The sequence below is a fragment of the Malaya genurostris genome, chromosome 2, assembly GCF_030247185.1.
Source record: "Malaya genurostris strain Urasoe2022 chromosome 2, Malgen_1.1, whole genome shotgun sequence".
Taxonomy (NCBI): domain Eukaryota; kingdom Metazoa; phylum Arthropoda; class Insecta; order Diptera; family Culicidae; genus Malaya; species Malaya genurostris.
Window position 1 is genome coordinate 221,291,440 of NC_080571.1, and position 24,676 is coordinate 221,316,115.

General features: G+C 36.8%; 1 protein-coding gene across 7 annotated transcripts in view; it reads left to right on the plus strand.

Moving 5' to 3' along the window:
• Positions 1-12,425: 12,425 nt before the first annotated feature.
• Positions 12,426-24,676, plus strand: part of LOC131427694 (protein rolling stone) — a 233,170-nt gene continuing 220,919 nt past the window's right edge. For 5 of the 7 annotated variants that reach the window (XM_058591121.1, XM_058591120.1, XM_058591124.1 and 2 more), the window contains exon 1: positions 12,426-12,655. The gene's annotated coding sequence lies outside the window, so the exon portion shown is untranslated. The other 2 variants (XM_058591123.1, XM_058591122.1) reach the window with 2 other exon arrangements.

A 24,676-nucleotide genomic window follows, 5' to 3' on the forward strand; every position in this document is an offset into this window, starting at 1 on the left:
TTTGTTTTATCGAATAATAAAAGTTTAAAGGCACATTGCTTAAGCTCTAAGACGCCGAAGGCAATTTTGCAGAAGTATGATACAAACTTTTTGAAGTCATCACAACAAAAGACATAGCTCCTGTCAATACCATTAATAGTCAGACCACCCCTCGGCATCTTATTAAATATATCGTTGAATAAAAAAAATAGTCAGACCAACTGTGACAGCACAAATATCGTTCTTGTTGAAAAAAGTGAAGACTGGGTTTGGGAACTTTCCAACGTAGAAGTTTCCTTTTGAAAATATGATTCTTGAACCAAAGCTATAGAAGCTTTACCTTGTTGCAGGAGATTAATTTGTGCTACTCTAACCATTATCAATTATAGTAATGTACACTCCATCCAGCACTTATCATACAGCAACTAGATCAAACCAAATATATTGGCCTATATTACTTTATAGTGAACCAATTTAAAATCCCACGAGAAGCAAAGAATGGAACGGTCCATTGTGCCAGAGCTTCACTTAACACAGTAAGGCGAACCCCAAAGATATTCCGTTCACGGCTGCATTTTTTAGGCTCCTGCAGCCATTCAGGGCACGGAAATACACCTTATCTTGGGACCCAAGTAGCAATCCGCAACTAGTTCTGATACGACAAAGTCCACAGTATGTTGCAACAAGAGCACGAATATGTTTTTTATGTTATACTGGTTAAAACATGGTGACAGCAATGTTTCATCATAACATAACTAGTTACGAAATAGTTATTAAGGTTTCCAATAATAACATATTTGTGTCATATTGAATTAAATATAATTTATAAGCTATCGTTACTTAATCCAAACATATCTTTAATAACAACTATGCTTCTAGCTACTAGTTGAAAATAAGTTTATTTGACTTCAATAGTAGCAAGCCGTAACTAGTTTTGATACCACTTAACCCAATTGTGTTGCAACAAGAGCACGAACATGTTTTTTTATGTTATATTGGTTAAAACAAGGTGGCATCAATGTTTCTTCATAACGTAAACATTGAACTAACTATCATTTGTAAGTTATCGTTACTTGATTCTAACATATCTTTAATCACAGCTATGCTTTTAGCTACTAGTTGAAAAAAGGTTTATTTTCCGTTACGAAACCATTATAAATACGTAAGCGTATATGTAAATCGTTACTTTGAATTGATGTAGTAATAACTTAGATATTATAAAATTATAACATATAATTTCTTCATTGATTCAGACAGTTATCGGTAGGTTCTCCCAACGTTATGATAACGAAAATGCAAACAAAACAACCTTTGTTGGCTTGAATATGGCGAACACAATATGGAGTCTCAAGGAATGTGTGGAACACAAATAAAACCAGGATATTACTTTTTTCAAAACTACTTTTTGTCGAAAATAGTGAAAGGCAGAATAGTCATTTTTGTTCTATGCACTGTCATAAACACGAAAAAAATAATATAGGGATTGAACATCGATTGTGATAATTCTATAATTCTCATGATATATGAATTTAAAATGATGAGAAATCACTCTACTTGGAATAATTTTGAGCATTCTGAACATAGGGTTATTTTGCTGTTTATTTTTTATATCTTTATAAACAGATTTTGACAGATTTGTTTTTTGTATCAAGTTTGTGATTTAAAGCGCTCTTCTGCTTTTTTATTGATGATAGAAAAGTGTTCTGTATTCATTCAATGTTTATAATATCGATGGTGACTAAGTTTCAACTAGTTTACTTTAAACAAGTTAAAGATAAGTTCTTTCAGTATGACATTACAACGTAACGACAACTTATTTTTAGCCGACCTAACAACTAGTAGAAACTGCGCATTTTAAGTCATGCAAGTGGTTAGATGTTAGTAACAATCACTCAAATATCTGGTTGCAAACTAGTCACAAACAAGCTAGCGTAACAAAAATTGTTACTTGGGGAGCTCCTATTTTAGTGAGCTTTTACGACATTGAACAGGAAACTGATGGATCAATTATTGGTTGAAAATAATTTCACCGGTCTTCACACGGCTTACCTGTTTGGTGGACTTATACCACCGAGACAGGTGAACCGTACACGGCTATCTAGGCTACTCAGAAAGGGCAGTTGCCATTGATAGTCAACTTCCATGGGTGACCGAGCAGCCGATGAGATTTATTAGAACATTTATATTTCCTACGATGAGACACGTATGCTTCGGTTGGACCGAATACATACAGCTTTCTAGGTAAACAAAAAAATCATTAAAATCAAAATGTCCTCTGACAAAAGTTCGATGTTTATATCGTGTTTAATGAGTCTATGTTCAATATCTTGTTTGACATATATTGCTAGGTCTCCACTACATGTTCTCTACAAGCAATACAGCTTTCAGTTTTCTTAATTCAACAATTAGAATTTGCCAGTACATAAACATTTAACTAGCATGATCCATTATTAAAAACTCAAACATCAAACATCTAGAAAAGAAACTTCCCAGGGGTGTAAATAAATACAATGGTTCAAGCTAAACATTTACTCTTCCAGTTTATTCCGAATTTAGTTTACCCATCAATTGGAGCATTAAGAACCCCACCCACAGGTAGAAGACAAATTTCAAAACGTTACAATAATAACCCTGCCTGTTCGTTCGATACATCCACTTGAACGTCGTTGAGGCACACGAGAAAACCCCAGCTTGCTACCGGGTTTCGGAGACCGTTGTGACATTGACTGCATAGCTTTAACAGCCTTGTTTAAGGTTGCCGGCCACGGGAGAGCAAAAAGTTCCGTAGTAATAATTGAAAAGATCACAAAAAGGCCCACCGAAGCATAAAATACTGAAAGAGCCAGAATACAAAAATATACAAGGCACAGTCCCCAAAACGGAGCACATGCACGACACAGACGCAGCATAAGCTAGAAGCTGAATCCGAAATCCCGCATCGTTGGGCATCTAATCCGTTGTTTTATATGTACACTTGCCTCGACCGTGGTGGGCTCTTTTTTTCTGCTCGGCGTCATGATACGGAAGTTGCGAGAACCGGCCAAGGAAATTTCCCAGGAGCACACAGCACGCTCATTTTTCTCTCTCGTCCTCTTTCTCTCGATCTGTTTCGTAAAGTTTTTCACTACGATTGTAGCATGTGCAAAACTTTCGGGTTCTCAGGAGGCGAAATGTTGCGAGCCAGCAGCGGGGCTCGTGTGTCAGCAGCGAAGAGAAAGAGAGCGATAGCCATGAGTGCCTCGCGATAGTCCTGGCGAGTGGGGATGTTCAAGTAGAATAGATTGACATTAATATTGAAAAATGTTCGGTGTCCTTGGGTAATGTTCTTACATCCGATTTCTCCGCCAAACGTATCGAAGTAGATTTCGACAGTACTGGCATGTGGAAAGTTGATTGTCGTATGTGATCAGCGATTTTAATTGAAGGCTTTTGCTTCCAATAACCAAGTAAGTAGGAGCTAGCCTTCCCCAACGCATACGTAACACTCGAGTATAGGCCAAAGGAAAAGTTTTTCCACGTTACTTCCTCGACGGAAGCGAACCTGGTCGTACTGCTCTATTCGTTTTTGAGTGTTGCTATAAAAATAACTAGGGGAATCCGGGACCAGTCCGGACACGGGCTTAAACCGGACAGATTAAATATCTTCTAAGCCAGCAATTATTCCGATCCATGGATTGACTTTGTAAACATGCTGTCATGTGACAGAGAGACGTCAGTTAGCTGGATGACGATGAGTCAATTCTATTTGGCGCCAATCGTGTTCATGCTAAAAGGTGTACGTTTTTCATTGAAATTTTGTTGTGGAAATTTTCTAATTTTTTGAATATCTTTGATTTCTGTGCATTGTAATGATGGTCTGGTTAGTGCTATCAAATATTTATTTCGTACTGAATCCAATGATTATAGAGCGCTTTTGATTACGTATTCGGTTTTTCATATTGTGTGAAACTTTATAGTCTGATGTAGCTCTATATGGTGTCCGGTTTAGTCCCGCGGTTCCGAAATATTGGATTTTAGATTGGTCACATCATGGTGACTTGGTTTAAAATCAAATGCATGTGTTTTCCTAGTCTTACTTACCTTACCTAACAGCTATAGTCCTGGGGTGTCCTTTGTTGTATCAAGCATACGTCTCCACATAATTCAGTCCATGGCTGCTCGTCGCCAGCCACTCAAGGCACGGATGCTTCTGAGATCACCCTTTACTTGATCGATCCACCTTGCTCGCGGCGCTCCTCTTCTTCTTGTGCCAGTTGGATTAGATTCAAGAGCCATATTCAGTGGGATGTCGTCCGACATCCTTATGATATGCCCAGCCCATTGTAGACGTCCGATTTTAGTCCATACGATAGGTGGTTCTCCTAGCAGCTGTTGCCATTCGTGATTCATACGCCGTCTCCACGTTCCGTCTTCCATCTGCACTCCGCCATAAATGGTCCTTTCGTACCTTTCTTTCGAAAACACTGAGGGCGCGTTGGTCCTCTGCCAACATAGTCCAGGTCTCGTGGCCAAAGAGAACAACCGGTCTAATGAGCGTTTTGTAGATGGTCAATGTCGTGCGGTGGCGTACTTCCAAAGTACGCACGATTCCCTGCCAAAATACGTCTCTGAATTTCTCTGTTGGTTTCATTATTAACGGTCACCAGTGAGCCCAAATACACGAACTCGTCAACCACCTCGATATCGTCACCGTCTATCAATATTTGTGGTGGGAGGCGTAGTGCTTTTTCTTTCAGTCCGATGCAGGTTTCCGTCAACTTTTCAAGGTTACGTGTCACAATATCAATATCGTCAGCAAAGCCAAAAAGTTGTACGGACTTTCGGAAGATCGTGCCACTCGTGTCGATCCTTGCTCTTCGAATCACACCTTCCAAGGCAATATTGAACAAGATACAAGAGAGTCCATCACCTTGCCGTAGCCCTCACAGAGACTCGAAGGGACTCGAGAGCGTCCCAGATACTCGGACGTTGCACATCACTCTATCCATCGTTGCTTTGACCAATCGCGTTAGTTTATCCGGGAAACCGTATTCGTGCATTATCTGCCATAGCTGTTCTAGATCGATTGTGTCGTATGCCGCTTTGAAGTCAATGAATAGGTGATGCGTGGGTTCGTTGTATTCACGACACTTCTGGAGTACTTGTCTTATCGCGAATATGTGATCCGTAGTGGCGCGGGCTCCAGTAAACAAATTCCAGTCCCTACGAATTTCTTAGGTGTTGGTGATAGACGACGGCAAAGGATTTGGGGATCTAGCTTATCGCCCTTTTTGTAGACGGGAGCACTCAATCCAGACATTCCTGCGGTAGAATATCCTCCTCCCAAATCTTAGAAATCATCCAGTGCAGCGCTCTAGCCAGTGCCTCTCCTCCATGTTTGAGCAGCTCACCTGGTAATTGGTCATTGCCCGCGGCATTGTTGTTCCTCAGCTTGCCGATCTCCTTACTTATCTTCGATAGATCAGGTGCTGGGAATCTATCGTCGGATGAGCGTGCGCCCAGATTGATTCCTGTGTCGTTCTCTGTATCTTGTGCTTCGCCATTCAGATACTCGTCATGGTACTGCTTCCACCTGTCGATCACCTCACGTTCGTTCATGAAAAGGTTACCATTGGTATCTCTGCACATTTCGGCCTGTGGCGTGTAGCCTCTATGTGAGCGGTTCACCTTCTCATAGAACTTCTGCGTGTCATTTGCGCGGTACAGCTGTTCCATCGCTTCGCGATCCTGGTCTTCCTGGTGGTCCTTTTTCCTCCGGAAAACCGTGTTTTGTCTGTTCCGTGCCTGTCTGTATCTTTCCTCGTTCGCTCTCGTCGCCCTTGCTGCAATCTTCTCTTCGACCAACTGCTGACATTATTTCCTAGTCACAAATTGCGAATTGTAGCTGAAAGTTGAAGCTTGTGTAGATAAATAGGGTAAAAACATTGAATTTTCAATACAACACCACAGTATTATATACAATATATTGTGGTATTGTATTCAAAATGTTTCTTTTCGATTTTTGAAAGAAACCAAGAGATTGTTTGTGCATTAACTAGTATAACATACAGAATGAAAAAGGCTTTGCTCGCGTAGGTCATCCCTTAAATAACCAAGTGGGTTCACTATTATATGTACTTCCAGCACCGGAACTCGAGAACCGGTATAATCGAAGTCTGTTCGTACGCTCACCAATTAACATGACGTACAAACTCTACTAGTTTTTTTTTCAAATGTTGAAGTTTTTATACGATTTTGCCATCATACTTCAAACGACGGTTTAAATTTTTGTTGAATCTGAAAATATGCAGTAATTTTTGGTAGGATCATAAGAGGTTTTATTTGACCCTAAGATTGGAAATATCGGTTCTAGTAAAATTTCCGTATTCGGAGTGAAGACCAACCAGAAATATTGCAAGAGCTAACAAAGCATCCCAATAAAGTCACTGTTTGGTGTGGATTATGGGCCGATGGCATTATTCGTGAAAACCGATTGAAGAGAATGCGCAGAAAAGAATCTAAAACGAAACCGCGGGTAACATTTGCATGAAATCATCTTCAAACAATCAATTATATTGATTTTTCTATCGATTCCAATAAAGATTTCATCAATTTCAATACTAAAGCTTTTTTTCTTTTCGCGTGATTTCGTTTGTAGCGTTTTCACAAATGGGCGATCCTAGCGGCCACAAAAATAGCAACATACATTATTGTCGATTATTTCATTTCGGATTTGCGTATTTGATTGAAAGTTTTTATCAAAATGCTGTACTGGATTCCATTATTGCATCCAAAAGGTTAAAATTGTGAAATTCTCTAAGATGTTAAACACTCGTTTGGTGAGAATTTCGCACTGCGCAAAGTGCACGAAGCTAATCAAATTATTCCAAATTTGCACTAAAATGATGATTTTTCTCTCCGATTTTCAAAGAAGCAATTTTAATAGTTCTTTAGATAACATTTGGATCCATTAGAATGGATAATTTGGCTTAATGTTCCCCATCGTTGTCCACTTGCCGTTGTATTTTGCTCCAATGAAAACGACCAGCAGCAGGATGAAGCAATCAATCCTCATTGAAGGGAATTGGCTCTGCGAACGTCCCGCAGTTGATTCATTACTGAACTGAACTCTTGATATTGGATCTAGAAATGAGCTCTGGACCTGGACTAAAAATGATGCACTTGCTTTAGTTTCTGCTCAGTCAATTGCAAGCTACAACTGCAACTATTATGTGTCAACCTTTACTACCTTCCAAGGTACGAGAAAGGCCGCATGAGTTTTCTTCTTTGATACTCGTTGATACCGAACATTTTTGGAAACTTTAATTTTGATACCGAACATTTTAGGAACTTTAATGAGTATGTCATACAACTAAAAATGTTATAAATTGATTTTTTTTCATATTCAGTAATACAATTTTATGGCATTTATAAATCGATGATCATATTTCTGATGACATGTAGCAAAAATTATGTTAATATGCTAGACACAACAAGAGATATTCAGGTCGTCAAATGGTGAGCTAACTAAGTCTTCAAAAGTTCCTATCTCAGACCTCCCCGAGCGTCTATGATGACATTTAGTCAATAGAATGGCGTCGACTGGGTGCTTTCGCCTTCTGCGTTAGTAGCAGAATGAGAGGGTGCGAAATGGCTTATAAGTTAAAGCCAATCCCAAAGTGCAATATTTATCAGAGTATATTGCAACTTATAATTCTGTTGTTTATTACATTATTTATTATATATTGAATTGAATTATATTACATTATATTATATATTTGTTGTTATTACCATTATTATTATTATTGAAAGGGAAGTATTATATTTTATTATATTGTATCATATCATATTATATTATAGTATATCTATATATATAAAAATGCAGAGATCATTCTTTGTAATCGCATCACGTAAGAACGGATGGACGGATTGAGATGCTTTTTTTTTTGTTTGATCAGTTTTTACCCCCACCGGGTTCGCACATCAAAAAAATTAGGAAAACTTACCGGAAAAGTGGGAAAAACCAACAAAGTTATTTTGTATGGACAATGGAATTTTCCACTGAAAAAGTCGCCAATGATTGCTAGATCATCGATAGGTGTTTGGCGCATAACGAGTTGCATAAGTGTTTGGCCGTCGAAGAAAGGAATACTAGACCGTTGAAAGAATCATTTGGCGCGCAACGAGTTGTTTTGTGTGAATTCATGTGGTTCGTCATTTCGAGCCACGTGCTTAATTGGGTATCAACATTATTGATTGCCAAATGATTCAATGATGGAACGCATATGAGTGTTCTACAGGGTCCGGCACTCGAAGTGTAACCAATTAATAAGGCCATAAATTCAGTTTGGAAAATTACTTTTACTTAATTCAAAGTACAAAATGTGTAAAAATAATACAAAATTCAGAATCAATTCACTTTTGCTCGATATGACCACCTTTTGCCTTGACTTGATGACTTGAGAGAGCGAAGGAGTTGCTTCGTTTGGCCGAATGTGACTTGCAGGTATTTTGACCCACTCGCGGACAATAACTTTTTTCAGCGCCTCGAGACTGGTGTATCTTTTAGTTCGGACTTTGCTCTCCAAAATGGCCCAAAGAGAATAATCCATTGGATTCGCATCTGGTGAATTCGAGAGCCATTGTGTGGACGTGATGAAGTTCGGAACGTTGTTTTTCAGCCATTCTTGGTTCACTCGAGCTTTGTGAGACGGTGCCGAGTCCTGCTGAAACGTCCATGGTCTGACACTGAAATGTTTGTCTGCCCACGGCTTCAAAGCAACCTCCAGAATACTTTCCCGATAATATGTCGCATTTACCTTGACGCCAGGCTCGATGAAAACGATTGGAGAGCGCCCATCTGCGGTTACAGCGGCCCAAACCATTATCTGTTGCGGGTGCTGCCTCCTGGTGGCCAATCGATGACTCAAATTCTCGTATGAACGGTCGGTCAAGTAAACCCTATCGTTTTGAGAGTTTACGAATTGCTCAATTGGAAAAATTTTCTCGTCAGAAAATACAATGTTCGGAAATTGACCGCTTTCGGCCAAACGAAGCAACTCCTTCGCTCTCTCAAGTCATCAAGTCAAGGCAAAAGGTGGTCATATCGAGCAAAAGTGAATTGATTCTGAATTTTGTATTATTTTTACACATTTTGTACTTTGAATTAAGTAAAAGTAATTTTTCAAACTGAATTTATGGCCTTTTTAATTGGTTACACTTCGAGTGCCGGACTCTGTAGCTATACCGTAAACATGATCAAAAGTTCTGATACTGTTTACCAGAAGATGCATTGTGTGCAATGTAATCAGTTAGTTGTTTATTGTTGGCCATCGTAGGCGTGAGTTGAACAAATCACGATTTTTGTACGAATCAATGATAAGATGCTGCTGTTTAAATAATGAGATCAATCATAGAGGTTTGCTTTGAATTTAGCATGCTGAAGTTCGTTCGCATCGGGTAAATTCTGGTGGATTGAAAACCATTAGTTGTGAGATTTTATGCATTGACTCGAACGATAAGCTGCATACTGGTACAATCACTCCTCATCTTCACTCCTCTATAACAGAAGAACTGCACATTATTTTCATATAAAACTTTCTGATATAGATTCTCAGTGCCGAACTCCACCATTCATTAATTGTAGGTGGGTTATGCGGTGTTGACTAATGAGATGACTATTGATAAAACTATTAAACGAATGCAGTGTTCATGTAAAAGTTAATGGATACAATATTTAAAAGAATGGTAACTTGAACTTTCGAATGTCCAAGAATTACTCATTTTATCATTCGATTTTTTAACAATATCAAACTAACCATAGTACTCAAGGAGGAGTAAGGATTTGAAGATAAAGTTCGGAAAATTCGACGTAACAAGGTTCATTTAAGTAAGAAGAAGATTTCTCGCATATAAACTTTTACCGTCTACCAGAGGAGTCGAACTTAGCGATGCGAAACATCCGAGTCTCTGATATGTTAATTTTTTTTTTACCCACCACACTCCCCCACACCAAAAAATTTACTAAATAGTTACTGACTGACCAGAAGTCCTACATTAAAAGTAAAAATAAAGTTTTATCGCTGAATTGTTAATGGAAATTTTTTCCTGTGATTGTCACGCTACGAACATTCATCATACACGGTTAAATAATATCACCAGACTAGCGAGAAGTGACGAACTACAAGTCGCGAGGGCAGCTTTTGTAAATTTGTTCTAATCAATTTAAAGTAGTCATCTCAGTTATTTTTGCTTCACTTTTTATTCCATATGTCGAAACCATAGTCTGAAACCATAGAGATCAACAATCGCTATTCGATGCACTGACTCAAAAGATGATTCGCGGTGCATTCGCTTTATTTTTGCGTAACAAAAGCTTTTAACATATTCACAATTTTTTTATGAATGCATCGCGGCCAAGTAATCAGTAAAATAATTGAAAGATACATTAACAGCATAACATTTGACAATTCTACTGTCCGAAAACATAAATTAAAAAAAAACGGGCGAGACGAAGTTCGACGGGTCAGCTAGTTATATTATATTATTTTATATTATGTTATATCACAGAGAACAGACATCCAAGTAGAGATTTCAATTTGTGTAAGAAATTTAACGGTTGTTTTAAAAAGCAATCACCAAGTAATGGTCTAAAGTGAGTAAGACGCACCCTTCTACACGCAGAGCAATTGAGCTTGTTTAAAATAACAAAACTGTCAGTAGATTTTTAAATATGATCTCTGTAAATTTTTTTGTTAATTTTCAAGCCTCCCTTTTACATAAACAATTCTATCTATTTGATTTGAAGCAAAATTCTCATCCTGGCTAACGAAAAAGTTGTTTGTTTCGGCAGATTTTATTGTTGAAATAAATTAGCCATTTATTAGTTGTCAACAAAAGTTGAGTTGATGCTATTGGCAACGTATATGTTGATTCAATCCTGTTTTACATTATGTCAAGAAAAAATTGGTTCATTTTATCTATGATCTTATTTGTGTAATGATACAACTAAATTTATTGTTTGAATTAACCGTATCAGTTTTGTTTCTTATAAACCAGAGATTTTTTCTTTTCCGTTGATAATCAAAAAACTTTGCACGTGTTTTAGAAGGAAAATTTATGTGCTTCTTTCATTTCCTTGAGGCATTTTTACAGTTCAAGTGTATGCATGGATAATTCAAAATATTACTAAACTTGCATTACGTTACATAACAAGTGTTTTTACAGAAAATATCTCTGCAGCAATTCTATATTGACCAGACTGGAGCACCGAATCATTTTCTACAATAAAAATTACACAAGGAGCTTGTTTGTGGCATGTGAAAAATTATATCATCCCACGACAAAAGGGTCCAACTGCTATTGAAAACAATTAAGCATTTGAAAATAGATAAAAAAAAAACGGAAATAAAATTAGTTCAAAAAATGACCTTGAAAATTACTTTGAAAGTAATCTCTTTCTAATAATAATGACAAACAAAAATTTATGATTTGAGCAAACAAAATCGTATGTTGAAATACTAATTATTTTAGGTTTGAATCTAATCATTCATTTCAACTGCCAAGTTTATAAATTCAGAGCACTAATAATATTACCTTTATCTAAAATTAGTTCATTTTAAACTTATTTTGAAAGTTAAATTTACCATGAAATTGCTTGTCAAGAAATTGACAGGAACGCGCAAGTAAAATATTTATTATTTATAATAAAATATTCATTGAAACAAACTAATCCACTGAGCAAAGTCGAATATCTTGTTCTGTAGCTTCAAGCAACAATATTTACAATTTCTAATCAAATTTTCTTTTGTCACTATTTCAATAAATTAAATAGTTGCGTGGAACCAAAATTTAGTTACTTTTACAATATTTTTCTTTGCGTGTAACAAACAAACCATCAGGCGGATTTAAGCTGGTATGGCGGAATCCTTCATTGTATGGCTGGACGTTCTTGCTGGAAGGTGCCGGGTCCTTCTTGACTCATTTTGGCCTTCTTAGAAGGACGGAGTCTTGGTGTCAGTAAAATTGTAGCACTAGCTATGCAAGGGCTATGTGCACTAAGAATCGGAAGCGAAGTCTGCTGAAACAGAGTAGTCGAATTTCACAACAGGAATGTAATACCAAGACGTAGCTTTAGCTAAAACACCACAAGAATTCCTTCCGGTAAAAGTTTATTCGTTTGAGTTGTTACAGGAAATAAGAGTAATGAAATATAATATAATGTTTTAACTTACGTTATATTGGTTAAATATTAAATGGTTTCAAAATGTACTTCAGCGTAGCAAAGGCTGAGATGGGAAAATTTGATCATCCCTGTCGGGATTGGGTACCACTTCGTACGGGCAAGAACGAAAGTCGGGTACGCCACGCTCTCGGGAAAACTAAACCGAAAAAAAGCGACCACTCAAGCCCAAACACGTACGGAGACCAAAATGCCCGTGCCATTGCCCGTCAGACTAAAACAACCTTCCAACGGTGACGGTTTGAATAGGTATCGTGGTAGCGCGCTCCAGGCAAACAAAGCAAGAGCTCTGCTGAGTAGCTCATAGTCGGGCCGGATTCGGTTCTCTTTAGCCCTATATCGGAGCAGAAGTTACTTCCGTTTTATTGTTTTTTTTTTACTCCGGTCGGTCGTACCCTCAACTGCAGTTGCTCTGCTCTGCTCTGCTGGTTGACCATAATTCTGGTGCACGGAGCGGTAGGTTTCCGGAGGAGATACAGCAGAATCATCGCACAAATCATTCTGGTGTACGGGGAAAATCGGGCGGTGACAGTGAAAAAGTCAATAAACGTTATATCATCGCGTTTCTCGGAAGAATTTCGGATTCTGGCAGACTGCCGGTCACCGAAATTTCACACCCCTTTGACCTCGGGTGTAAAAGCCTAGGTGGTGAGATCTGTGCCGTACGCACACCTACGCAATATCCTCGCAGTGCTGTTGTGAACTGGAATTGGAAATATTCACCGAATCAGAAACACGTGCCGGTAATGTGTGATGTAGTGTGAATTGGTGAAATTGATGGAATTATATTTGCAAAATGTGAATCACACTTCAAAGGATCCATCTTGCGTGCACCCGAAAGGAATAATTGGAAAAGGCATGGAAAACTTCTGGTTCATTTTGTGGTTTTAAATGACGAGCGATGGTGTCGACCGATTGTGTTGTGAAGTGACATTATCAAACAATCCCATCAGAACCGAAAATTATAGTCAGTTCAATTAATCATCACATCACAATTGATTACCGTGCCCTTTTCTCTCTTTCTCTTTGCCGAGCCAGCTGATTTTGTGGGTTTCATTACGAGAAGTCTTACAATCGCCCCTACGCTGTGGCAACAAGGTTTTTTGGAGGAAAATTCTACGGGGATTGTACTCGTAAAATTTTAATATTTAATATTTAATACATAACAGAGTAGGTAATCCTCAAAGGTGAATGAAAAGTGTAGCATTTTTTGGCACATTCCCTTTGCCGAACAGAAACGTACGACGTTTCTTGGGTGAGATTTTCTCCAATTTATTGTCCACACAAACAATGAGAACGAAATAGAATATTTGCTTTGCAATACCCCCGTGAACCGTGTACGATCTCAAAGGAAAACTTTTTCTCAGATATATGATCACAATAAAGCCCACATAAATTTCGAAACTCCACACTGCAGCATATTGAACGTAATAAATTTACAATGTGCTATTTGAATTTCTCCTTGGAAACGAGTTCCACTTAGTTTTCCCGGTGTGTGCAGCTTTGGAAGCGTGCCGAAGCCGAATAACGCAACGCTCCGATGTGGTGCAGCTTTCTTGCCAGTTTCCGAACCCGGCCCTGAACTGTTTTCCATTGGTACACGGCGTCCTGACCGGAATAAGCATGCTCATGACTTGAATCAATATTTGTGCCGAATTGGGGCGTGAGAGAGCCGACACAAGCTTACTGCAAATCGTATTAACTTAAATAGCCGAATGTATTCGTCTCTAACGCAATGTAATTGCTGGTATCATTTGGTCACATTTAACGTTGTTTAGTGATCAGCTTAAATGATCGTTTTAAATGCGTTTTCAAGTCATTTGATTTTACATTTGTTCCTAGTTTGGGTATGGAAAATGGAGTATTGCTATTCAGTTCGAATCACTTATATAAATCACATCCCGTAAAGTACGACAAATGAAAGATCCTTTGAGCTCACTCATAGGAGAAAGAATATATTTCTTAAGTGTCTATTCCGTCTATTATACAGAAGAAGAAGGAATAGGTTTTCGGCCTTGAACTACATCTAAGTGTGTCACATAAATTTTAAATATTATCTTTATTTAATTTTGTTTATTACGACATGAAAATTGAAAAAGGGTAGATGCGCGCAAAACATCTCCAATCCTTGAATCTTTTCTGCAAATTGAAATACTTCAGAGATGTGATGAAAGACTTTCGGTGACCCGATCGAGCAGAGCTTTGTACGTGCACACTTTGCACGGACGGCATGATTCTACTCAATCGTTCGCCTGGAAAACAAATAGGAAATTCTTGGTGCCTCTTCTGTGTTTGGAATTAATAAGAACTCAAGTTATCTTTTCAACTAACGGCTTTTTTTAGTCAAAAAAATTAGGCAGGCAGTTTGTATTTAAATTTACCCGACGTTTCGTTCGTTTTTGATGATCTATTTCAAGGGAAAATTACCGAAACATCAGGCAAATTTAAAAACAAACCGTCTGCCTAGTTTTTTTGGGCTGAGAAAAGTCCTTCATAAAAATACAACATTTCATATTCAGTCGTTGGAGATAATGCGATAGTTAGATAGTTAATCGAATCGCCTTAAGCACTAGTGTCTTTTTTTACGTTTGTTTATTTTTAAGCAACTTTGAGCGATGTTAACTATATGGAACGGAAAATATGGCCAATTTTCTTTGTTGCCTTTCTCGAATAGAAAGATAAGCAATCACTGTGGAACCCGACTTTTGAACCAAGGCCCAGAGGGCCAAGTGTCATATACCATTCAAATCAGCTCGTCGAGATCGCAAAATGTCTATGTGCGTGCTTAGGGAAAAAGTGTGTACTTGTTTTTCTCGTGATTGACGGAGCCCATAGAACGCTGAATTACAGAGTGAAGTGTTTCTAAAATTTCGAACGGTCGTTTAGAGTAGCGATGAAAATAAAAGCAATATTCTACAAAACTTGGCTCAAAATGGTACCAATTTCAAATTCATAATAATTATCGGCCAAATGAACTTACTTTGACTATACCGGTTTCTAGTTTGCTGTTCCGGAAGTACCGAAAGTGATGGTAAAAATGTATAAACGAAATTCATTTTATATTATCGGAGACGGATTTTCACAAACTTAGGTTCAATTAAAAGGTCGTACGACATAGACATAGAATGTTATTGGTTTCATCCGGACCCAGAGATTATGCTAGTTTATACTTGAACAAACTTTCAATAAAAATTTTTTTGAAAAATATCACACTTTTTTAAGAAAAATACGAAAATTTAAATGTAAATTAATAAGATTTAAATTGGGTGTGGTGACCACAAGTGGTAACTATTCAGCCCTTTTATATACATGATTTGGTTATTACCATAAAGACATCATTTGCTTCCGCAATTTTGTGATTTTTGTGTAGGTAAAATTGTAAACCTACTTGTATTGTGTAATGGGGAAAAGGAACTTATTTACTAACTTACTAACTAATACTCAGAGCGAATCGATTCAATTGAAGATTGCATCGATTTTTGTCGAAATTTGCTTGTAATATTATGTGACATGTGACATTACATTTGTTCTGAATCCTTTGAAGCGTTTTCTTCCTGGTGGAACAACAACTTGACCAAATTGGTACTGCATAAAGCATGGCTGGTCTGAAAATTTGTTTCTAAAATAATAATTTTTTTTTTATAGACAGAGCTTAGAATTTCTGTTTATAAGAGGATATAACATTTAATATATTTGTTACACTTTGCCTGGATTCCTTCAATGTGATCCTCAAGAGTGAGTTTTTTTATGCATTCTTTACCAGTTGATGGTGCCCGTTTTGTAATTCAAAGTGCCTTTTATGCCACATGAGCAAATAGCTTGCCACATCATAAGCTTTCCTTCACGGCTGAGCGTTGAAAAATTGCAACCCTGGAGGTGTACTGACGTACGTCTCTTCATCCATCAAAATGCACCGGTTAGAATTTTGATGAAGAACGTCATACAATTTCCGCGACCGTACACAGCAAAAATATTTAACAACGATCGAAAACTCGAAATATATCGAGACTTTTTTAAATAATGAGAATCTTTTTATTAGCTCAATGTTAATGACGAAGAATAAGCACAACAGAAGAAAATCACCCAAGCATAAATTTTTGTAAGAAAAGCTTATTTTCGACATCTCACCACTCACGTGACTCAATAATTACTAACATCTCACCACTCACGTGACTCAATAAGCGCGAGTGACAAGCGACATTTTACAGATCAGTTAAAAATATATAAAAAAGACATGAACTGTCGTTTCGTTGCAAGAATATACTGGAATAACTAATCTTTACTTTTTTTTATTCAATAATGTAATATAATTTAAGGCATACTGCTTAAGCTCTAAGATGCCAAGGGTATCATCTAATCTTAATTAACGGCTAACTTAAAACTAGAATAGTATCATTAGACTATGTCATCTCGGGTTCTCGTAAATCCAGCTTTCAGCTGGCGATCGGCAGTGGTCGATGGATTGAGTGTTGCATGAGTCTTCCAAATGGCGTTGATAAATATCTATGCTGGCCGCATCCTTCGGTCCGTGTGGGTCCGCGGGGGTGAGAATAACTTTTATCAAGTAAATTTGTTACAAGGGGCTGTTCATAAAAGACGTCACGCCGCAAGGGGGAGGGGGGTGTTTCATAAAACGTGACCTTTTGTGACAGGTGAAGGGGGAGAAGTTTTTGGAATGTGACGTCCAATATTTTCAATGAGCGCATTTTTTAAATACCTAATTATATTACTGCTTTGCCCTATTTCCTGAAAAAATCTCCACAATAAACGTTTACATTCTATATGATAACGTGTATTTCTGATGTAAAAGCTTCTTCTTGTAAATTCGGAAATGAATGATGCAGGAAATCATTTCTGTTGTGATCAGCAAAAGTGCACGGAGGAGCGAGTAAATTAGCGAAATTATTAAATTTTGCCTGAAATGAGTAAAAAAGAAAAAGATGCCTTCAAACGGTTTAACTTATGTTATGCACTGACAATTTTTTCAGTAATTTTATTTTCTAGCATTGATAAAAGTATATCATAAAAATTTCTCTCATCTGATTCTTATGCATTCACTGATCAACTGATTATGAAATGTTTCTCCGGCAGGGATCTCGTTTTGATGCGGTTTTGGTCTTTATTTTCTCAGCCCTGTATGCTACACTAAGGAAACATTATTCTTTACCTAAAACAATAATATATCTGTGTACCCCTAGGAGGAAAAAAACAGATGATTTAAATGTTTCATCAATTCCAACCAAATACTTTTGTTAATTTATATAATTGATATTAATAAAATATTTCTGATGATTTTGTAGTTTTAGGGATATTTTTTAATCTAATGACAGCATGTAATAAATCGATTTTTCCCTCATATTTGTATGGTTTGTCATACATATTTAGAATGTATAGAGATGAATTTTATTTATTTTAATCCGTGACATGTGACATAGGGGGGGTGGAGGGTCTTTGCTTCTGTGACAATTTGTGACAAAGGGGGGATGGGGAGTCCAAAATCGGCAAAAAAGCGTGACGTCTTTTATGGACAGCCCCCAACTTGTCACCAGCAACAATGTGAATAGGTGAATTTAAGAAAGCTTTTCTAGCCATGATATAAATAAGCATGTCAATTTAAATTACAAATTGATGTGATGCACAAATTTTACGACGAACCTTGAACTGTGAAGCGAAATTCAATTCTAGTTAAATGATTTTCAACGCACCTTCAAATAAACTTTGTTTAAAATACATTTATAGTTAGTATATAGTGACATTGAGCATAATTTTTAAAATCAATCAGCTTTCTTAATGCTCGAAAACTAAACATTTGCTTAAACTTAAAAGGGAATTGGAATTGTTGACTTTCGAACGGAGCCTTTAAGGTCCATTGTGTTACATACTATTCAAATCAGCTCGATGGGATTGGAAAATGTCTGTGTGTATGTGTGGGTATGTATATGTGTATGTAACAAATATGTACACTCGATTTTCTCCGATATTTCTGGACCGATTTTCACAAACTTATATTCATATGAAAGGTCGCTTGGTCCCATGGGTTGCTATTGAATTTGACCTGGATCGAACTTCCGGTTCTGGAGTAACAGAGTAAAATGTAAAAAAAATGAAAAAAGTTCATTCGATCTTCTCAAAGACCGCTTAACCGATTTTCTACAGATTCAAATTTAAGACCTTATTGTCCCGTAGTCTGCTTTTGAAATTCATATGGATCCGACTTCCGAGCTTGAATTCATATAATCCTACCGAATCTCATCCGGATGCGACTTCCGGTTCCGAGATTACTGACTGTGAGTAAAAAAGAATCATTTTCAGGAGCGTGTTTTTATACACGGAAAAATCGAATCGAATACATTCAAATAGCCGTATAATTCTTCTTTTAGACATACCGGATCAGTGTGCTCTAAACCGGAAATCACGCTAATTTATCAAAACCGATCTTCACAAACTTAGATTCAAATGAAATGTATTATGTTTCATATATGTTGTTGCATAAAACATATATGTTGTCGAGATAAAAATGAAGTGAAAGTTATTTTTGTGAAAGTAAGTCAATTTCTATGGCGGCGCCATTTTAGTTCCCTGGTAACGTAACGAAACATGAGAGAGAAATAAAATCGGCTCAAAAAGGCTGCCAAACAAGCGGTAGCTTTCTTGGATTTTATGTGATGTAGTCAAACTTGTAACCGAAAATATCACAACTTTCTTGGCCACCCGGCCACATCGAGAGTAATTTTGCACATTTGCGAGAGAGCATGAAGAGAAATGTAATACGCACAGCGAGCCAGCTGGTTTCAAGCGACCTATCTGCTATCTTTATGTAATGCATTTTTTTCATGAATAAAACAGAAAACGATTAATTTTAGTGCACATATCTCACCCAAATTTCGCCTTTATATTTCGTATTTGTGTCGAAGTGAAAATATTGGCTCGACGCAGCCACCCTAATAAAAAGTCATTTTACTTTCGTTGATCCAGAGCCGTCACAGAATCATAGAATGATGATAAGATTTTAAACCAAGTGCAAATAATACGACGGGATTTATGAAATGATTTAATGATCGTTTTCATGATTCACACACAATTAAAACTTTGTGTGCTGCTTCTGTAAAATCGGCACTGGAGTGTTGGAGCGTAGTTTGGTCACGTTATTTTATCACGTACGAGATCCGAATGGATTCCGACGAAAACTTTTCGCACTTTTGGCACTTGGGAAATTCGGTTCCATAAGATTTCCTCTTTCGATTCAAAACTCAATTCTTTACTTAGCTATAGGAAGAACGCACGGAATTCATAATTGACATTGACGTCCGTACCACCATTATAAAGGATGCTGGTCAACCAAGAGAATGTGTGCAAATCGGTCAAACTTTCTGTTAAAAATCAAATCAGGAATGGTTTTCAAATTAAACTCACACAAATTTACGTCGTTTGCGCTGGGGAAAACTGAAACTGACCCAGGGTAGTTTCATCAAACAAACACTTTTCACAAAAATGAGTTGGGTTCGCACTTAGTAACGAGGGTGTGAGCAAACCCGATAAAAGAATCAAGTTCGAAGCTGACTCGATTTTCAGTTCAACATACATAGCTGGGAAACTGGGTTAGGTTTGGCATCAAGCGAAAACAACATAAGGAAGCGATATTCAATCAAGCTTCAATTTGAGCAAATGCGAGTTGCCGAGCCTTTCGTTTCACTCCTTCCATTAAGTTTAGCACAGCCTCCTTGGTTTCTTTCTCTGCTCCAGAACGTCAGTTTACATTGGACTGCAACTGCAACTGAGAATCCGCTTGATGATGGCCCAGTATTAGCTATTGAAACAAGCTGGAATGAAAGCGAAATGAAATGCAGAGGTTTTCGGGAATAATAACAATGTGTTTGGGGATGATTGTAGCTATCACAAGTCTGATAAGATATCGGCTGGTGAAGTGCTGATAACTATTTCTAACAAATTTAGTGCTGAGATCAGAACTTTATGTATATATTCGTCTGGCAGAGGCAATACAAAATTTCTGCTCACTGTATTTTCCCCTAAACAATATCCGAGAAAGAGAAATATGAAAGTTTTTTTTTTAAATTGCTATTTCCATCTCAACTAAAGGTACATATTTACCGGTATAATGACTTTAAGCACAGTCGGTGTTGAACAGTCGTTCGCACCGCACGCATATAGCTCTTGGCTCCAGGAATTTTTTTCTGGATCAGCCTTTTTAAAGGCTAGCTATTCAAAGAACTATTATTCAAAATTCCATTCATTTCAAAAATGCATGCGTCCAATCGGAAAGGCAACAAGCCTAAAGCTAAAAATAATTCAATACGGAATAAATCACAATCCGTTATTCAACATTTTTCTAATAACATTCACGATCTTATAGAACCTGAATGTAAAAATAAAAGACAACGGACGGATTTCCCTCCCGTTGATCCTATGCCGTCTAACAATATTTACGAGATTCTTCCTGAATCCGATTGTAGCGACATAGAAGAAAATTCTTCAAAAATTCCCAAAATGGACGCTTGTCGTTCTGGGAAGAAACAACAATCTATGCCACCAGTGACGGTGATGATTTCCGACTTCAAAGCATTCCGTACTGAGCTTTCTACTTTTCTCCCGGAAGTAAAAGTCTCATTTCAAATCGGACGAAGAGGAGAATGTCGAGTCTTGGTTGATGGATTGGAAGATTACGAACGACTTATTTGATATTTGTCCGAGAAACTTCATAAATTTTATTCATATGATATAAAATCAGACAGACCCTTCAAGACTGTCTTGAAAGGCTTATCAAATGATCAAAGTATTGATGAAATTGAAAATGAAATAAATGAATTGCTTGGTTTTGCCCCATCCCAAGTAATACTTATGAAAAAAAGAGCGAATGGTACTTCTAAACCACGCTCTGGAATTTCCCATGAACTTTACCTAATACACTTCAATCGAAGTGATGTAAACAATTTGAAAACTTTAGAAAAAGTACGTTTTATTTCCCACATTAAAATTCATTGGGAACATTATAAACGTCATAATCGTATTGCAAACTTAACGCAATGTCGTCGTTGCCAAGGCATCGGTCATGGAACCAAAAATTGTCATATGGATATACGGTGTTTGAATTGTGGTAAATCGCATTCGAAAGACGTTTGTCCAATGAATGAAACCACTGATAAATTTTCATGTTCAAATTGCAATGGAAATAATAAATCCAATTATTTGAAATGTCCTGTCAGGGAAAAAATTTTAAACGCTCGTTCGCTTCGACAACAAGTCAAATCAACGACCTTAAATTTACAGAACATACCTGAAAATCAAAAAACCGTTACAAATGCCACGCCTAATTCTTCTAAGACACTGATTTCTTCGAAACAAAAAACAGGTACGCCTGCCAATTCGTCTTCTAACGAAAACAATTTATTGACAGGTAGATCGACCTCGTCATCATCTTCTTCTAATGTCAGGTATGCTGATATATTAGGTAGAAATCTACCACCTATTTCTTCTAATGTAAATAATCAAAACACAGGACCGCCTTGCAGTTCATCTTCTAACGAAAACAATTTATTACTAGGTAGACGGCCAAATCATCTTCTTCTAATGACAGTCTACCTACAAATATTCCTTCAATGCCATTCGCTTCTTTAAATGAAGTCGATTTAGGCGATATAACTGAAAATAAAATGATCTACCTACAAAATCAACTTTTTCAAATGATCATCCAAATGAATTCGACTTCATCACTTTTTGAAGCATTTCAAATCGGATGGAAATTTGCAAATAATATTATAATGAATTTAAAATTTAACAGTGATGTTAAATAATTATTTAAATATTTTAAAATGGAATGCTCGATCTTTGAAATCGAGTGAAGATGAATTTTATAATTTTCTCGAAGTTCACAATATCCATATTGCCATTGTGACAGAAACTTTTCTTAAACCAAATGTCAAATTGAAAAGTAATCCACATTATGTGGTTCATCGATTTGACAGGTTTACTGGAATGGGTGGTGGAGTTTCCATTTTTGTCCAACGGCAAATTAAACATCGAATTTTACCTTCTTTCAATACTAAAGTTATTGAGAGCTTGGGAATCGAAGTTGAAACCATTCATGGAATTTATTTCATCGCTGGAGCATATTTGCCATTCCAATGCACCGGCGAACAATTAAATTTCTTTAAAGGCGATTTGCAAAAACTCACAAGATATCGATCCTAATTTTTCGTAATAGGGGACTTAAATGCTAAGCATGTCCAGTGGAATTGTAGGCAAAATAATAGTAATGGTAAAATACTTCATAATCAACTCTCAGCTGGTTACTTCACAGTTCTTCATCCCAGTAATCCTACTTGTTTCTCTTCCGTGAAAAACCCGTCTACAATTGATCTGGTTCTAACAGATCAAAGTCACATTTGTAGTGAACCGATTATACATGCTGACTTTGACTCAGATCATCTTCCTGTAACATTCAGACTTTCCAACGAAGCTATAATTAATCCAATTAGTTCTATATTCAACTGTCATAGAGCTAATTGGTTGGATTACAGATCTCACATTGAAAATCATGTGGATCATGAAACTATTTTAGAAAGTTCTGCGGACATCGACACAGCAATTGATAATTTGAATCATTACATTATCGAAGCTAGAAATCTTTCAGTTCCCAAAGCTCAAACTAAATTAAATTCTCCTATCATCGATGACAATCTTCAACTACTCATTCGGTTGAAGAATGTTCGTCGACGACAATATCAACGTTCTCGTGATCCTGCTATGAAAAACATAGTTAAGGATTTACAAAAAGAAATTAAACATAGATTTACTCTTTTGCGAAATAAAAATTTCGCTAATGAAGTTGAAAAAATTAAACCATATTCTAAACCTTTCTGGAAACTTTCTAAGGTTCTTAAGAAACCTCAGAAACCAATTCCTGCTCTCAAGGAAGGAAATCAAATACTTCTTACAAATGGCGAAAAAGCTCAAAAACTTGCTCAGCAGTTTGAGAGTGTACACAATTTTAATTTGAACGTTGTGAGTCCTATTGAAAATGAAGTCTCACTGGAATATGAGCATATTTCAACCCAAGTGTTATCACACGATGACATTATTGAGACGAATTTTGACGAAATTAAATCAATTATTAGGAAACTCCAAAACATGAAGGCTCCTGGTAATGATGGAATTTTTAATAGTCTTATTAAAAATCTTCCCGATGTTGCCTTGAGACTCCTGGTTTAAACTTTCAACAAGTGTTTTTCATTAGCTTACTTCCCAAAAAGATGGAAAAACGCCAAAGTAATTCCTATCCTGAAACCTGATAAAAATCCAGCAGAAACATCAAGTTATCGACCAATTAGCTTACTTTCTTCTATCAGTAAACTTTTTGAAAAAATTATCTTGTTGAGAATGATGTCTCATATAAATGAGAATTCAATTTTTTTACCAGAACAGTTTGGATTTCGTCATGAACATTCAACTACTCATCAACTTGTCAGAGTAACGAACATGATAAAAGCAAATAAATCTTCTGGGTTATCCACTGGAGTTGCTCTTCTAGACATAGAAAAAGCATTCGACAGTGTTTGGCACAAAGGTTTAATAGCAAAAATGTCTGATTTCCACTTTCCTATTTATTTGATCAAAATGATTCAAAATTATTTAACTGATCGTACTCTTCAGGTTAGTTATCAGAATTGTAAATCTGAATTGCTACCCGTACGAGCCGGTGTTCCGCAGGGTTCGAGTGTAGCTCCAATCTTGTATAATATTTTCACTTCTGAACTTCCAAATCTACCCGTTGGTTGTCAGAAATCGTTATTCTGTGACGACACAAGTCTGTTAGCCACAGGTAGAAATCTAAGAGTGATCTGCAGTCGCCTACAAAGAAGTTTAAATATTTTCAGTGATTATCTGCCAAAATGGAAAATTAAACCAAATGCAGCAAAAACGCAATTAATTATCTTTTCTCATAAGCTTCTTTTTTTAACCAAACAATAATCACATTCTCAAATTGAATGGCTTGGAATTGACATGGTCTGATCAAGCTAAATACTTAGGTTTAACATATGACAAAAAACTCACTTTCAAGGATCACATTGAAGGAATCCAGGCAAAGTGTAATAAATATATTAAATGTTTATATCCTCTTATAAACAGAAATTCTAAGCTCTGTCTAAAAAACAAGTTGTTAATTTATAAACAAATTTTCAGACCAGCCATGCTTTATGCAGTACCAATTTGGGCAAGTTGTTGTTCCACCAGGAAGAAAACGCTTCAAAGGATTCAGAATAAAATTCTGAAAATGATTTTGAAGCGTCCTCCCTGGTTTAGTACAAATGAGTTACCCAGACTCACAAATATAGAACCATTAGATGTAATGTCACATAATATTATAAGCAAATTCCGACAAAAATCGATGCAATCTTCAATTGAATCGATTCGCTCTCTGTATTAGTTAGTAAGTTAGTATATAAGTTCCTTTTCCCCATT